The sequence below is a fragment of the Toxorhynchites rutilus genome, chromosome 1 (genome assembly GCF_029784135.1).
Source record: "Toxorhynchites rutilus septentrionalis strain SRP chromosome 1, ASM2978413v1, whole genome shotgun sequence".
NCBI classification, from domain to species: Eukaryota; Metazoa; Arthropoda; class Insecta; order Diptera; family Culicidae; genus Toxorhynchites; species Toxorhynchites rutilus.
This window is the reverse complement of record NC_073744.1, coordinates 172,618,606-172,637,530: the sequence shown is the minus strand read 5'-3', so window position 1 is coordinate 172,637,530 and position 18,925 is coordinate 172,618,606. Positions and strand designations below refer to the sequence as shown.

General features: G+C 35.8%; 1 protein-coding gene across 4 annotated transcripts in view; it reads right to left on the bottom strand.

Annotated features, from left to right (window-relative positions):
- Positions 1-1,629: 1,629 nt before the first annotated feature.
- Positions 1,630-18,925, bottom strand: part of LOC129763396 (xylulose kinase) — a 43,569-nt gene continuing 26,273 nt past the window's right edge. For all 4 annotated transcript variants that reach the window (XM_055762462.1, XM_055762542.1, XM_055762687.1 and 1 more), the window contains one exon: positions 1,630-18,925. This exon is cut by the window's right edge and continues 14,920 nt beyond it. The gene's annotated coding sequence lies outside the window, so the exon portion shown is untranslated.

Here is an 18,925-nt window from a genome sequence, read left to right as displayed (position 1 = left end):
ACCCGGCACTACAGGATTCGGAATAATAGGAGTCGACAACGCCCCAGCCGCGCGTCCAGAGCCTTCCAATATCAACACTGTTAGAGGATTGTTGATTGGAGGTACGTCTCCCGCAATTGTGTGGTGTTCCCACATGATGGTTGGATTAGTTTGGTAAGTGAAATTTTAATTTTTTGTAGTTTAAAAAGTGAGATAAATAAATAAAGTTTTTAATAATAAAGTGAAATAAATAAACAGTATTAAACAAGTGAACTTATTTGATTTGATTTGATTTAATTTGTTGCCCCTGACAACTATAAAAAGTGTGCAGAAAACCAAAAACTAATAAAATTCATTATTATATAGAAATCATAAGGTTCAAAAAATTTTTTTCCTCACAATGGCCCATCAAATAGAAGATATTTTGAACAGACTGAATGTACTGGAAAGCATGAACATTGCATTTCCGGCAACAGATTATAGTGACCCCGTTTTGATTTATGTGCATCCAGATGGAACACCTGCAGATCCATCTCCAATTGAAAAACTTCCCGATTTAATTAAAGAAATTCCGGTTTTTGATGGACAATCAAATGAATTGAGTGCCTGGATACGAGATGTTGATGCATTAGTGAGAGCATATCAACCCAATGCTAACAGCACCGTAGATCAGAGAAATAAATTTTACGCGATCTGTACAGCCGTCCGAAGGAAAATAAAGGGCGAGGCGAACAATGCACTAGTGAATTCCGATGTCAATATCAATTGGAATTTAATCAAAAAAACTCTTTTAACCTATTATGGTGAGAAGAGAGATTTGACTACTCTTGATTATCAGTTGATGAATTCGACTCAATCAGGAAAAACACTTGAATGCTTTTATGATGAAATAAATAAATTACTTTCTTCAATCGCTAATCAAATTAAAACAAATCCTGCATATAGTCATCCGGAAGCCTCAAAGGCTATGATTGATATGTATAATAGGAAAGCTATAGATGCTTTCATTCGAGGACTAAGTGGTGATGTTGGAAAATTTTTAAAGAATCATGAACCAGAATCATTGGCGAACGCGTATGCATACTGCATTACGTACCAGAATACAGAATACAGAAAAACCATGATAAGACCAAGACATGAACCGATTCCAGCACCTAGAATTCCGCCTAGAGCTCAACCTTTCATTCCAAAACCGAATCATGCATCAAATTTTGGTCATCAGCAACTAACTCGTTATCCTGTCCAATATTTTAACCGATTCCCACAACAGAACATATTTAAACCAAACCAATTTCAGCATTCAAAACCACAACAACCAAATCCTCAACCCCCACCAAGATTCCAGTTTCAGAATAATCCATTCGTTCCAAAACCCAACAATGGTGTAGAACCGATGGAAGTAGATCATTCAATTCGATCACGCCAAATAAATTATGCAAATAGACCTCCATTCCCAAATAAGAGACCGAGACAATTTAATATTGAAACAAACGAATATAGAATGAATAATGACAATCCTGACATTCCACAGTACTTTGAACAAATCCCTTACCTAACAGAAGAAAGTTATCCGGAAGGTCAATCTTTTGAAAATTATACTAACCAAGTAGAAAGACAAGAACAAAATGAATCTGAAACCGAAGAAATAAATGAATCAGCAGAGTTGAATTTTTTAGGATAAAATCTACCCTGCCTTACTTTTTGTATTATGGAAAATTGAAAAAACCATTGAAAATCTTAATCGATACCGGCTCAAATAAAAACTATATTCATCCGAAATATGCAGTTATTTCACATCAAGTGAAAAAACCATTCACAGTTTCTTCAGTTGGAGGAGATCTCCAAATCAGCAAATACTCACAAGCAAAATTATTCAAACCATATTCCAATATAAATATTAAATTTTTCCATATGCATAATCTAAGGACATTTGACGCCATAATCGGACATGATACGCTAAAGGAGCTGCAAGCAGTCATTGATACATCAAAAGAAAAATTAATAATCAATAACAAATATGAAATTCCATTATTACAGCACCAATTACAAGAAGTCAACAAGATCCACATTAGAAACGATCACCTACAGGTACATGAAAAGCAGAAATTAATTAACGTATTATCTCATTTTCAGGATTTATTCCAGCCCCCAGATGAAAAACTAACATTTACCACAAAAGTCAAAGCAGAAATACGAACTAACAATAACGATCCCATATATTCAAAATCCTATCCCTATCCCCAAGCTTTGAAACAAGAAGTTGAAAATCAGATAACAAAACTTTTGAAAAATGGAATAATTCGTCCATCTAAATCACCCTATAATTCTCCAGTTTGGATAGTTCCAAAAAAAGAAGACGCATCCAATACAAACAAGTACAGACTAGTAATCGATTACAGAAAACTAAATTCCCAAACGATAAGTGACAAATATCCCATTCCCGAAACAGCTACGGTTCTAGCAAACCTTGGCAACAATAAATACTTCACAACTTTAGATTTGGCTTCAGGTTTTCATCAAATTTCCTTGGATGAGAAAGACATTGAGAAAACCGCTTTTTCAGTAAACAATGGTAAATACGAATTCATTCGTTTACCATTCGGATTAAAAAATGCACCTAGTATTTTTCAAAGAGTAATGGACGATGTTCTCAGAGAACACATTGGAAAAATATGTCATGTTTATATAGATGACATTATTATCTTCGGAAAAACCCTCGACGAACATTTGGAAAATTTACAAAAAGTTCTAGAGACTTTGAAAAAAGCTAATTTCAAGATACAACCAGATAAATCAGAATTTTTGAAGAATGAAGTTGAATTTTTAGGATTTATCGTTTCCGAAAATGGTTTAAAACCAAATCCCAAGAAAGTTGAAGCTATTAAAAAATACCCAAAACCTACTAACATCAAGGAACTACGAATGTTTCTTGGATTGTCAGGGTATTATAGACGATTTATCAAAGATTATGCAAAGTTGGCAAAACCCTTAACAATCCTTTTAAGAGAAGAGGATGGCCACCGCCGAATAACTAAACACGAATCAAAAAATTTTCCCATTAAATTAAATGATGAAGCAATAAATGCATTTGAAACATTAAAAAATATTCTTACGTCAGAAGATGTTCTAATTTTTACAGATTTCTCAAAACATTTCATCTTAACCACAGATGCTTCAAACACAGCAATTGGAGCTGTTCTTTCTCAACAAACTTTGAATGGAGAAAGACCCATTTCCTTCATATCGCGAACTCTATCTCGTACGGAAGAAAATTACGCTACTAATGAGAAAGAAATGCTTGCAATAGTATGGGCATTGAATTCCCTGAGATGCTTTATATATGGAGCTAAAATACAGATATACACAGATCACCTGCCGTTAACATTTGCTCTTTCACCAAAAAACGTAAATGCTAAATTGAAAAGATGGAAATCCTATCTTGAGGAACATGACTACGAAATATTTTACAAAAATGGAAAAGCAAATGTTGTTGCCGATGCACTATCCCGTGTGCAAATAAATTCACTAACTCCTACAATACATTCTTCAGACAATGATGATCAATGTTACATTCCATCCACCGAATCACCCATAAACGTTTTTCAAAATCAACTCATCTTCAAAATTAATGATCATTCAAGCTATAAACTCACCATCAACTTTGGAAAATTCAAAAGGCATATCTTCACAGAACCACGTTTTACTAAAGAATTCCTAACACAAAAACTTAAAGAGTTTCTGGTACCGAAAATAATGAATGGTATTATGACAAGCGAACCAATAATGGGTGTTATACAAGAAATTTATAAAGAAGTATTTGATCCAAAGTTTGTACGAGCCAGATATGCACAGAAAATTGTAGAAGACATTAACAACGAGAATGACCAAATTAAGAAAATTGCAGAGATCCATAATTACGCACACAGAAATGCTAAAGAAAATGTGGCTCAATTAATAAAAAAATGTTATTTTCCAAAAATGAATAAACTAACTATGAATTATATCAAAAATTGTGAAACTTGTAAAACGGAAAAATATGATAGACATCCACAAAAAATATTACCAGTAGAAACACCAATACCACATTACCCAGGAGAAATAGTGCATATTGATATTTTTATATATAATCAATACTTTTTATATCTATCTTCAATAGATAAATTATCAAAATTTGTTAAAATAAAGCCAATAAAGTCCAGATCAATAGCACATGTTAAAGATGCCCTTATTGAATTACTATTCGATTGGAACATCCCTTGTACAATTGTAATCGACAACGAAAGAACATTTACATCAGAAATAATAGAACAACACATTAAAAATTTAGGTATTCAAATTTATAAAACCCCAGTAAACCATTCAGAAACAAATGGTCAAATAGAAAGAGCACATTCAACCATACGCGAAATAATGAGATGCACCAGAAACTCAAGTCCGAATCTTCCAATGAATGATTTAATTCAATTAGCAGTGCATAAATACAACAATACAATTCATTCATTCACAAATGACACCCCAAAAAATGTATATCTTGGAGTTAACAGAGACAACCTGTCATTCGCAGATTTTGCAAAACAAAGACAAGAAAATTTGGATCGAATAATTAAAATATATCAAAATAAAAATAATAAAATTACAGTTCCAAAATATTTAAAATTCCCAGAAAATTGTTACGCATATGAAAAAACAAATACTGTATCTAAAAGAGACCCACAATTTAAAAAGATAAAAATAAAAGAAGATCATGAAACTTTTGTAATTGATGAATTAGGACGAAAAATTCATAAATCGAATCTCAGAAAATGTGTAAAATAAAACTAACCACTCCACATCATCTTCTATCTTTTCAGGCTCGCGCTCTGCGTACCTGTAGCATACTCACTATTACAAGTACATGATTTAACCAATAATCCTCTGGCCATAATACCTTTAGGTATTGCAAAAATAAAGATAGGTCACGTAAGAGTTGCCCACCCAATAAATCTAAATTAAATAGAAACAACGATTGAAAATCTCGATCAAGAAATCCAAAACAAATATTCTAACAATGCATTATACGAATTGATACAAATAAAACATTATAAATTATTAGAAACATATTTGAGAATAAAACCTTTCAAAAGAAGACACAAACGATGGGACACCATAGGCACTGTATGGAAGTGGATCGCCGGAAACCCTGATGCTGAAGATCTCCGCATAATTAACTCATCAATGAACTCCCTCATCGGTCAGAATAACGAACAGATATTAATCAACAAAAAAATTGGAGAACGATTACTCGAAGTCACAAAAATTGCAAACCAGGTGTTAACCCTAGAAACAGAAAGAATGAAAAATCACTCGGCAGAAATAAATCAACTAATTATACTCTCAAACTTGGATTCACTTCAAGACCAAGTGGAAACAATTGAAGAGGCAGTACTTATGGCAAAACATGGCATCCCAAGCAGTAAATTGCTATCCATTCAAGATTTTCACCTAATCGGTACATTTCTAGAAAGTCGAGACATATACATATCGTCATTTGAAGAGCTCCTGTCACAATCACAAGTACAAGTTGCAATTAATAATTCACACATCATGTACATTTTGAAAGTACCTCATGTAAGCCCAAATGAATTTCAATACAATTACATTGACTCCGTGATAAGGAATCAAAAACGTATAACAGTCAAACAAAATTACATAATACAAAATTCAACCCATATATACGAAGTCAAAGGACCATGTGAAGACAGAGGAGGAAGTAAATTCATTTGTGATAACAGCAACCTGGAACCTACAACAGAATGCATCAATTATCTCGTTAGAGGAAGACATTCAACATGTATCTTTGAAAAAGTTTACACGAAAGGACTCATCAAACGAATTAATGAAGAAGTTATTTTCATTAACGAAGCATTAGCCGAAATATCATCAAATTGCAGTAGTTCTAACAGATTTCTCAATGGATCATTTCTCTTACAATTTCACAACTGCAATCTCTACATTAATGGAGAAACATACACTAATTATGAATTCACCGGCAAATCTTATCAGCCAACTACAGGATTACTTGTTCATGAAATAAGTACCATTGATGAACCACCAGTAGAATACCTTCAAAATTTGACACTTGAACACCGAGATAAATTGGAAACTCTTCATTTACAAAATAATTCCTTGCAATGGAAAATAAATATTTTTGGATCATTCGGAATGACGTTGATAATTGTCGCAGCCATAGCCATAGCCATTTTCTGCTTACACTCTTGGAAATCTAATACAAACATTCAGCTGAGCATCAAAGATCCAGATTCAGACAAAGAGGAAATCAATTTAACAGAAACAAAAACATCAAACGACTTATCAGAGGAACGAAAACGAGAAATCGAAGAATTCATAAACACTCCAACTCCATATCGCACGACAAGCAAATTTTGAGGACAAAATCATTTAAGAGGGGAGGAGTTAGCGACAGCCCAAACGTAAACATAAACAAGGAGTTAGCAGCAGCCATAACCGATATCGCGAGAACGGAGCTCGCCAGCATAAACATAATAACTCATCAAAACAACGATATGAGCTAGCCGCCGGTCAGCATTATTTCAAGGACAGAAATCAGGCCACCCGAAAAGATAAACACAGCACGCGAGCTGACTTTAGAGCTTAAGATCAAATTGTATTTTAGTCTTTAAGCAAGCGTGAATAAAAGAGCACAAGCTCTAGTAAAATATTTTTTTTAGTTCTTAGTGATCCGAAAATATTAACTCATGTTTACTGTGTCGCCCAAATATTGAAACTTCAACCAGAACACTTGTGTTTACAAGCGTTACTAGGTCAACTCATTTCCGCGTGCGCAGCAAACTTCATAGAACGCTCAGCGCATTTTGCAAGCATGTTTTCATTTATTTATGGTTTCGCAACTGGCGTACCATTCGCGCGTTTGATTGTATAACTATGTTTTGCTTACCATTCATTTCTGATTGGATGGGCAGTAAATAACTAAAGCTTCTAAGACAACTCCCACTTTCTTCTGCCATATATTTTTATTGTAGTACTAGATTTAAGGTATGAAAAATGAGTTAATAAAATGACGAACAGAGTCGGAGAAACGAAGACTCGGAGAACAACTCTTGTTTGAAAACCGATATGTCCGAAAGCCAGGAAGCCCACTAAATGGCGACCGTGACAGGACATATCGGTTTTCAAACAAGAGTTGTTCTCCGAGTCTTCGTTTCTCCGACTCTGTTCGTCATTTTATTAACTCATTTTTCATACCTTAAATCTTTCAAGAAAAGTGTAGCAGCCAAGCAAATGGAAAGTCTTGCTGACCTATATGAGAGTTACATTGACGAGGTGCAGAATTTGGAGAAGAGCACAGGCAAGGATGTAAAGGCAAGTGCTCCATCAGTGTCACAAAACCCATCACTCCTAAATCAGCCAGTAGAACCAATCTCCACTCCCTCAAAACCAACAACAAATGCAGATGAGACTACTCCACTAGATATAACACTATCCAATACTGTCGCGGCCATCCAAAATCTTATCCCCCAGGTACACAATATAACAGCTAACCTTTACAATTTGAGTACCGGGATCTTCCTAAATCCCTCTGCAGGGTTAAGCCATACTGCAATAACTATAATTGAGAAGATAAAGAGAAGCAGATTGGACTTCCCAACATTTAGGATAAGTAGATGGGATGCTATTGCAAGTGTTTATATTGAATCAGCTGGGAGGGATATGGGGAAAAAGATAGGGATGCAAGATGCAGAGTTCGCATTTGACGTGGAAAGGGTATGGAACAACCATCTAATGCACTTACTACAGCAATCGGGGAATGTAGATAACACTCCCAGGGAAAGTAAGCAATTCAATATTGATGATGTGGTAAAGAAAGCTATTACAGATGACAGCAGGTGGGAAAGATTTCTCAATCTTCTACCAGCTCTTATATGTTTATATGACAATGTGTTTTGCACAAGTTTGTCAACTTTTTAATATCATTCATCCATGCTATATGATAACCTTCAACAACTGCAAGTGTACACAGGAATTTGAGAACAAGGACATCGACCTAATAAGCGAACCGGGCTATCAATGGATGACCGCAATCCCATACCATATTAAAGCGTCCAATCTAGTTGCTCCTGAAAATCAGGAAGATATTAGAGATATGATGTCATATAGTATAGGATGTATTCTTGCAACCAACGTTGATGACAACTTTCGGATTGAGCACACGTCTGGCGAAAAGGGCCGTGAAATGCATAAGAAGAGCCAAGTATCAATAAATGATATGAGGCAGTTGGACCTTGAACGGATAATAATAACTATGATTGCAAACTCACGTCACTGCAGTAATTTGGTCTTTATAAGCCCAGGAATGATTGATGCCTTTTTTGATGACAAATCTTTCATATATGTATCAGAATTACTAATTGAAGCTGATTTAGTTCCTAATCTTATTGAACTCTTTAATGTTTCAGGGCCAGAACATAGTATGACTGTTTGCGCTTACGGGGTGTCATCCTACATTTCCCGAGCGATGAATACATTTGTCAAATCGAACATAAAGAAATTCACCAATTATCACATATGGAGATTTTCTAACACAAGCAAACAACAAGTTCTGAGATGCTTAAAATTCTTCTCAAAACTACTTGTGAGAGAGAGGAAAATCCCTGAAGGAACATATAAAAGTGCCAGGTCTAATATCTCTCAAGGAAACATACGATTATCTCTTATTTCTTTAAATATGACTGATAAATACACCAAGCTAGAAACCGAGGACGCCATTGCTGTATGGAGAGGTAGTGCTAGAGGATCAGTTATACTCAATCCATATCGACCTAAAATATCTATGACAGGGAGTGTACAAGGATTAATTATTCCCTATGCGGAAATCTTGGAATACAACATCACTAGATCTAATGAGGGTGAAGGTTACATTGCGATACCTTGTGCCTCTTTTATAGCGAGACCTTTGGGGGTGATCTCATCAGCAGTAAACAAATTTCTCGAAATCCTCCTAATAATTGGTGCAGCGAATATGCTCCAACAGTCACACGGGGTTGTCTATTGTCTGGCAGAGGGTTCTGGAGGAACAATTACCACTCTGCTTAACATATTTCCCAAAATGAAAGGGGTGTACAACACATGGATGAAACCTGAGATCTGTAACAGAGATAAACCGGGTGATTTCAGTGTCCCTGCCGCAACTAGTACCCTGTTGGATATTAGTAGACTAATTTCTCCCAACCCTTTAATCACAGGACATACTGATATTACTCATCCTATTTTCCTGAGTAAGATGACCAAGATGATGAGAAAGCATTTGCCTGAACTTGTTACTATTGATGCAGAGTCAAAGAGTGAGACCAATAACCTAGAGTTTCTAAAAACCACAGTCCTATGGATATTGAAAGAATTTTGTCCAATAATTATTCTCAAGATGTTTCAGATAATAGATTTAAGGCTACAAGTAAACTCCATCTTATCTAATGTTCCAGGTATTCACTGGGACTTATACAAACCTATCTCGAGTAATCCAACAGGTCCAGAAATATATTTAGTGGTGACCCCCAAGGCCCTGTGTCTCACAAATAGTATGTTAGAGAAGATCCAAACTCATGGAGCACAATTCATAAAGAGGGACATGAAGATGACACTTAAAGGACTAGAGAGTTATGTTTCTGTTGCTATGCAGATTAGCAATATGCTATGCAATTTATCCCCTAATAGAGCTATGATTTTGAGTGATAAATTCTCGGTTTTTGGGGTTCGTGTTGGATGTTCTATACTCTGCCCAAAATTTTATGATGAACTTATAGAGATTATTGAACGTGTACACTTGATGATATCAGGGTACATCTAAGTATCCGAAGCAAAGGGACAAATGGTTTCTTATTTAGAGTGATACACGATTTCATCTTCTTAACTCTTTATCACTGCAGTAATAAGAGTATTACTGAGATAATAACAAAATTGGGTGTTGCAGGGGTGAACAAAAAAGTGGGGGAAATTAGGAAAGAAGAAAAAGGTAGGGGGATATTTGTCCGTGTGTCCGGAGCCATCTTCGATGATCCGAAGAACTGTTTCAAGAGATTTGGCCCTATGAGACCATTTATAGGATCTACTACCAAGGAGAAAATGAAGAGGTCAACAATATCTATACAGGAGAAGTCAAGCTTCTCAAAAGCTCTGCTAAAACTGGGAAAAATGAGATCTTGGCTTGTGCAACTGGGGGCGTCTAACTTAATAAAACTCTGTGAGTACTTGATGGAGGAGAAAAGGAAATTAATTAAGGAGCTTCCGGCAGATCTTGATGACTTGTCTGAAATATGTAATACAATTACCTCAGGAAATATTTTCCACAGATTTAAAAGTAATATTGAGCATGATACAGCTCTAGTAAATTGCTTGCCCTCAATAACAGGACATTTTGAGTACTCATCGGGTACATTAAAGGAGATATTTGATCCTATTGGCTACTACTGAAGAACTTTATGAAAGCATGTGAAAGTGAACTCGTAAATGGAAATAATTGATCATATTGGCTACTACTGAAGAACGTTATGAAAGCATGTGAAAGTGAACTCGTAAATGGAGATATTTGATCCTATTGGCTACTACTGAAGAACTTTATGAAAGCATGTGAAAGTGAACTCGTAAATGGAAATAATTGATCATATTGGCTACTACTGAAGAACGTTATGAAAGTATGTGAAAGTGAACTCGTAAATGGAGATAATAGATCCTATTGGCTACTACTACTGAAGAACTTTATGAAAGCATGTGAAAGTGAACTCGTAAATGGAGATAATAGATCCGGAGGGGACTAAACGATCCAGGATACAGCAGCCAGCGAACGAACCGGTCCAATGGTCATCAACATGGAACGTGGAAGCAGCGCTATGGAGTAAAAGGGATTAAACTCCGAAGAAAATCAGGTATTGTAAAAGAAAGTAGGGGAAGAATAATTTTTAAACAAAAAATTTGTAAATTGCAATGGAAGACCCAATTTCACAGGAAATTTGGGATATGATCGACGAGTTCTAGCAACCGTCGAATTGAAAAAAAAATAAAGAAGAAGTCCTAGAATAATTTAGAAATTTAAATATACATATTTTTTTTTACATTGCTGATTTTTTTGTACGATGTCCGGAAATAATAGAATGGATGACAATGAACTTAATGAATTTATGGAATTTCTAAATGAAATAGGAAGAGGACATGGATCTGGAGCTTTCGCTCCTCTAGAAGTAGGTTACCCCTTGACGTGGGAAGAACTGTTGAAGAGAATTAGAGAACTTCCGGGGGATGATCCCATTACATGGTTACCCCTAGAAGACAATTCAAAATTGTAAATCCCAATTTTTATCACAAGTCAAATAAAATAAATATCATACCTCTATACTAGTTTTCAATATTTTTTTTGTCAAGTAATGACAAAGTATGATGACATAAATGAGGATTTAAAAATTTTATTGCAGCTAGATGGAAATTTAAAAAAGTCTATTTATAAACCTTTTAAGCTAGCTACATTACAAACAAAGTTGGAGTATGCGAAGGAAATATATAAAGATATACAAGCAAAATTAATACTGCACGAAGACGACTTGTCAAGTACAGAGTTGAGTTTCATAGCAAAAGCAGCAAGAAACTCATTTTTTTCTATTAGAAGCATTTTAGAGAGTAAAATAGAAAATTTTAAAATGACTACCCCTCAACCGGTACCCACGAACACTTCTTTCGACATAAAGCAAGCGACAGCCATCGTACCAATGTACGATGGCTCAGCAGGTAATTTAGAAGCGTTCATTGATGCAATAAACCTTCTTGAGGAGACCACTAAGGCTGAACACATGGGTACAGCCGTAAAATTCATTAAAACCAGACTAACTAATAAGGCGAGATCAGGCTTGCCAAGTGACTTGAACAGTCTCCAAGCCATCGCCGCAAATATTAAAGAACGATGCAAAAGCTATGAGAAACCAGAGTCCTTGATTGCTAAACTAAAGCAAATCAAGAAAAAACGTCAACTGTTGATTTCTGTGAGGAAGTAGAAAACCTCACACTTAAGTTAAAAAGCCTTTATTTGGAACAAAAGGTTCCAGAAGACGTTGCAAATAATATGGCAACAAGAGTTGGGTTGGAATCCCTTATAAATGGGATTCAATCCAATGAAATTAAATTAATTTTAAAAGCTGGAAATTTTACAGACATCAAGCAAGCTATTATCAAAGTCAACGAAAACCCTGAAAATAACGCCCAGGTCTTAGTTGCCAACATGAGTAGACAAACAAACCGAAACTTTCAATACACCAATCGGTCAAATAACCCAAACAGAGGCAATAATAGGCCTCAATATACTAACAACCTACAAATGGGACGCAATCAATTTCACCGAGTGAACGGAGGTCAACGATCACACAATAAACACAACTCATACAGAAATTATAACAATAATAGCAGTATGAATTTCGTACGGAATGGTTTCAATGGAAATAGACAACAAAGAGGAGACGCTAACGCAAATCGAAACTTTCAACAACAACAAAGAATATACACGGGGGCAGCGACTCAGTTACTCGCTGTCCCACAAGTTAATATACCAAACATCGAAAACGGTGTCAGTTTTACACATGCACCGTTTGGACAAACACAAAACATGCTGAATCAGTTAAACCAAACTGAAGGTCAGCAGGTACTACCTCAATATAATTTTTTAGGACAACGCCCGTAATCAGAACAACGTATGCAATGAATCTGGGTGCAACAAACTTTATTACGATACTCGTACATATGACTGGCGCCAAATGTTCATTCATAATTGATTCTGGTTCGGACATATCTGTTTTCAAACGGGGAAAAATTTCAACGTTGCAGAAAATTGACCCACTGAAGCGATTTCAAATAACAGGTGTTACCGATGGTACAACCGAAACCATCGCGGAAACAGAGACAATATTGCAATTTGATAATGGCCTTACACTTAGGCACAACCTTCAGATTGTAGACAATAATTTCCCAATACCGACGGACGGCATATTAGGCCGTGATTTCTTTTGTAAATATAGATGCATAATAGACTACGATCAATGGCTATTGAAATTTTATTTCGATAACCATCAGATCGAAGTTCCAATAGAGGATAGTATAAATAATGGATTTATTTTACCTAGCCGGAGTGAAGTGATTAGAAACATTTCATCATTAAATATAACGGAAGATATGGTAGTTTTCTCCAAAGAAATCCAACCTGGAATATTCTGTGGAAACACCATAATTTCTCCCAATAATCCTTGTATAAAATTTGTAAATACTACAGATAAATCTGTATATATAGATAAGTTTAGCCCAATTATGGAACCATTACGAATTTACTATTCATTTAATATGAAAATAAATAATCCTAGCAATAAAGTGCGGATCAATGAAATAATTAATGAGATTGATATGGAAAATATCCCACAATTCGCGAAAAATCAATTTTTTAAACTAATAAAAAACTATGCAGATGTGTTCTGTTTACCAAATGAAACATTATCAAAGAATAATTTTTATAGCCAAAATATTAATTTAAGCGATAATGTCCCTGTATATATACCTAATTATAAAACTATACATTCACAAAGTGAAGAAATTAATAACCAAGTATGTAAGATGCTGAAAGAAAACATAATAGAACCATCAGTATCGCCATACAATAATCCTATTTTGTTAGTTCCTAAAAAGGCAGAAAACAGTACAAAGAAATGGCGTCTAGTTGTTGATTTTCGACAACTAAATAAGAAAATACTAGCAGATAAGTTTCCACTGCCGAGAATTGATACTATTCTTGATCAACTTGGTCGAGCAAAATTTTTTACAACACTTGACTTAATGTCAGGTTTTCATCAAATACATTGAGATGAAGATTCGAGAAAATACACTTCCTTTTCTACACAATCAGGAAACTATCAATTTACTAGATTACCGTTTGGATTAAACATTAGTCCAAATAGCTTTCAAAGAATGATGACGATCGCAATGGCAGGTTTAACACCTGAAATGGCTTTCGTCTATATAGATGATATTATCGTGGTAGGATGTTCGATCCGACACCACTTGACAAATTTAGCAACAGTTTTTGACAGATTAAGAAAGTACAATTTGAAATTAAACGCGAAAAAGTGTAAATTCTTTAGCACCGAAGTAACGTATTTAGGTCACAAAATAACCGACAATGGTATTCTGCCTGACGACTCGAAATATGAATCTGTACTGAATTATCCGGTACCTAAAAATAACGATGATGTAAGACGATTTGTTGCTTTTTGCAACTACTATCGCAAGTTTGTGCCAAATTTTGCAATAATAGCACACCCATTAAACCAATTACTAAAGAAAAACGTTCAATTCATTTGGTCATTGCAGTGCCAACAAGCTTTTGAAACGCTTAAACAGTATCTGATGTCACCGACAACATTACAATTTCCAGATTTTTCAAAAAATTTTATTCTCACTACTGATGCATCCGATGTTGGATGTGGAGCAGTGTTATCTCAAAATATAAATGGCAATGATCTTCCAATAGCATTTGCTAGTAAAACTTTTATAAAAGGCGAAAAAAATAAAGCCGTTATTTTAAAAGAACTAACTGCCATTCATTGGGCAGTTAATCACTTCAAAGCGTATCTTTATGGTAGAAAATTTTTAGTAAGAACAGACCACAGACCTCTAGTCTTTCTTTTTGGAATGAAAGATCCCACATCAAAATTAACTAGGATGAGGCTTGATCTATCAGCCATCATCCTAGTTAATGATGGCCACCATTTTTCAACGTCACATATTTCAAAACCCGTTAGCTTACTCATTTGTATACTTCCGCAAATGGCATAATAAAAATAACGAAGCGACAGTAACATACATGTTTACTGTGTCGCCCAAATATTGAAACTTCAACCAGAACACTTGTGTTTACAAGCGTTACTAGGTCAACTCATTTCCGCGTGCGCAGCAAACTTCATAGAACGCTCAGCGCATTTTGCAAGCATGTTTTCATTTATTTATGGTTTCGCAACTGGCGTACCATTCGCGCGTTTGATTGTATAACTATGTTTTGCTTACCATTCATTTCTGATTGGATGGGCAGTAAATAACTAAAGCTTCTAAGACAACTCCCACTTTCTTCTGCCATATATTTTTATTGTAGTACTAGATTTAAGGTATGAAAAATGAGTTAATAAAATGACGAACAGAGTCGGAGAAACGAAGACTCGGAGAACAACTCTTGTTTGAAAACCGATATGTCCGAAAGCCAGGAAGCCCACTAAATGGCGACCGTGACAGGACATATCGGTTTTCAAACAAGAGTTGTTCTCCGAGTCTTCGTTTCTCCGACTCTGTTCGTCATTTTATTAACTCATTTTTCATACCTTAAATCTTTCAAGAAAAGTGTAGCAGCCAAGCAAATGGAAAGTCTTGCTGACCTATATGAGAGTTACATTGACGAGGTGCAGAATTTGGAGAAGAGCACAGGCAAGGATGTAAAGGCAAGTGCTCCATCAGTGTCACAAAACCCATCACTCCTAAATCAGCCAGTAGAACCAATCTCCACTCCCTCAAAACCAACAACAAATGCAGATGAGACTACTCCACTAGATATAACACTATCCAATACTGTCGCGGCCATCCAAAATCTTATCCCCCAGGTACACAATATAACAGCTAACCTTTACAATTTGAGTACCGGGATCTTCCTAAATCCCTCTGCAGGGTTAAGCCATACTGCAATAACTATAATTGAGAAGATAAAGAGAAGCAGATTGGACTTCCCAACATTTAGGATAAGTAGATGGGATGCTATTGCAAGTGTTTATATTGAATCAGCTGGGAGGGATATGGGGAAAAAGATAGGGATGCAAGATGCAGAGTTCGCATTTGACGTGGAAAGGGTATGGAACAACCATCTAATGCACTTACTACAGCAATCGGGGAATGTAGATAACACTCCCAGGGAAAGTAAGCAATTCAATATTGATGATGTGGTAAAGAAAGCTATTACAGATGACAGCAGGTGGGAAAGATTTCTCAATCTTCTACCAGCTCTTATATGTTTATATGACAATGTGTTTTGCACAAGTTTGTCAACTTTTTAATATCATTCATCCATGCTATATGATAACCTTCAACAACTGCAAGTGTACACAGGAATTTGAGAACAAGGACATCGACCTAATAAGCGAACCGGGCTATCAATGGATGACCGCAATCCCATACCATATTAAAGCGTCCAATCTAGTTGCTCCTGAAAATCAGGAAGATATTAGAGATATGATGTCATATAGTATAGGATGTATTCTTGCAACCAACGTTGATGACAACTTTCGGATTGAGCACACGTCTGGCGAAAAGGGCCGTGAAATGCATAAGAAGAGCCAAGTATCAATAAATGATATGAGGCAGTTGGACCTTGAACGGATAATAATAACTATGATTGCAAACTCACGTCACTGCAGTAATTTGGTCTTTATAAGCCCAGGAATGATTGATGCCTTTTTTGATGACAAATCTTTCATATATGTATCAGAATTACTAATTGAAGCTGATTTAGTTCCTAATCTTATTGAACTCTTTAATGTTTCAGGGCCAGAACATAGTATGACTGTTTGCGCTTACGGGGTGTCATCCTACATTTCCCGAGCGATGAATACATTTGTCAAATCGAACATAAAGAAATTCACCAATTATCACATATGGAGATTTTCTAACACAAGCAAACAACAAGTTCTGAGATGCTTAAAATTCTTCTCAAAACTACTTGTGAGAGAGAGGAAAATCCCTGAAGGAACATATAAAAGTGCCAGGTCTAATATCTCTCAAGGAAACATACGATTATCTCTTATTTCTTTAAATATGACTGATAAATACACCAAGCTAGAAACCGAGGACGCCATTGCTGTATGGAGAGGTAGTGCTAGAGGATCAGTTATACTCAATCCATATCGACCTAAAATATCTATGACAGGGAGTGTACAAGGATTAATTATTCCCTATGCGGAAATCTTGGAATACAACATCACTAGATCTAATGAGGGTGAAGGTTACATTGCGATACCTTGTGCCTCTTTTATAGCGAGACCTTTGGGGGTGATCTCATCAGCAGTAAACAAATTTCTCGAAATCCTCCTAATAATTGGTGCAGCGAATATGCTCCAACAGTCACACGGGGTTGTCTATTGTCTGGCAGAGGGTTCTGGAGGAACAATTACCACTCTGCTTAACATATTTCCCAAAATGAAAGGGGTGTACAACACATGGATGAAACCTGAGATCTGTAACAGAGATAAACCGGGTGATTTCAGTGTCCCTGCCGCAACTAGTACCCTGTTGGATATTAGTAGACTAATTTCTCCCAACCCTTTAATCACAGGACATACTGATATTACTCATCCTATTTTCCTGAGTAAGATGACCAAGATGATGAGAAAGCATTTGCCTGAACTTGTTACTATTGATGCAGAGTCAAAGAGTGAGACCAATAACCTAGAGTTTCTAAAAACCACAGTCCTATGGATATTGAAAGAATTTTGTCCAATAATTATTCTCAAGATGTTTCAGATAATAGATTTAAGGCTACAAGTAAACTCCATCTTATCTAATGTTCCAGGTATTCACTGGGACTTATACAAACCTATCTCGAGTAATCCAACAGGTCCAGAAATATATTTAGTGGTGACCCCCAAGGCCCTGTGTCTCACAAATAGTATGTTAGAGAAGATCCAAACTCATGGAGCACAATTCATAAAGAGGGACATGAAGATGACACTTAAAGGACTAGAGAGTTATGTTTCTGTTGCTATGCAGATTAGCAATATGCTATGCAATTTATCCCCTAATAGAGCTATGATTTTGAGTGATAAATTCTCGGTTTTTGGGGTTCGTGTTGGATGTTCTATACTCTGCCCAAAATTTTATGATGAACTTATAGAGATTATTGAACGTGTACACTTGATGATATCAGGGTACATCTAAGTATCCGAAGCAAAGGGACAAATGGTTTCTTATTTAGAGTGATACACGATTTCATCTTCTTAACTCTTTATCACTGCAGTAATAAGAGTATTACTGAGATAATAACAAAATTGGGTGTTGCAGGGGTGAACAAAAAAGTGGGGGAAATTAGGAAAGAAGAAAAAGGTAGGGGGATATTTGTCCGTGTGTCCGGAGCCATCTTCGATGATCCGAAGAACTGTTTCAAGAGATTTGGCCCTATGAGACCATTTATAGGATCTACTACCAAGGAGAAAATGAAGAGGTCAACAATATCTATACAGGAGAAGTCAAGCTTCTCAAAAGCTCTGCTAAAACTGGGAAAAATGAGATCTTGGCTTGTGCAACTGGGGGCGTCTAACTTAATAAAACTCTGTGAGTACTTGATGGAGGAGAAAAGGAAATTAATTAAGGAGCTTCCGGCAGATCTTGATGACTTGTCTGAAATATGTAATACAATTACCTCAGGAAATATTTTCCACAGATTTAAAAGTAATATTGAGCATGATACAGCTCTAGTAAATTGCTTGCCCTCAATAACAGGACATTTTGAGTACTCATCGGGTACATTAAAGGAGATATTTGATCCTATTGGCTACTACTGAAGAACTTTATGAAAGCATGTGAAAGTGAACTCGTAAATGGAAATAATTGATCATATTGGCTACTACTGAAGAACGTTATGAAAGTATGTGAAAGTGAACTCGTAAATGGAGATAATAGATCCGGAGGGGACTAAACGATCCAGGATACAGCAGCCAGCGAACGAACCGGTCCAATGGTCATCAACATGGAACGTGGAAGCAGCGCTATGGAGTAAAAGGGATTAAACTCCGAAGAAAATCAGGTATTGTAAAAGAAAGTAGGGGAAGAATAATTTTTAAACAAAAAATTTGTAAATTGCAATGGAAGACCCAATTTC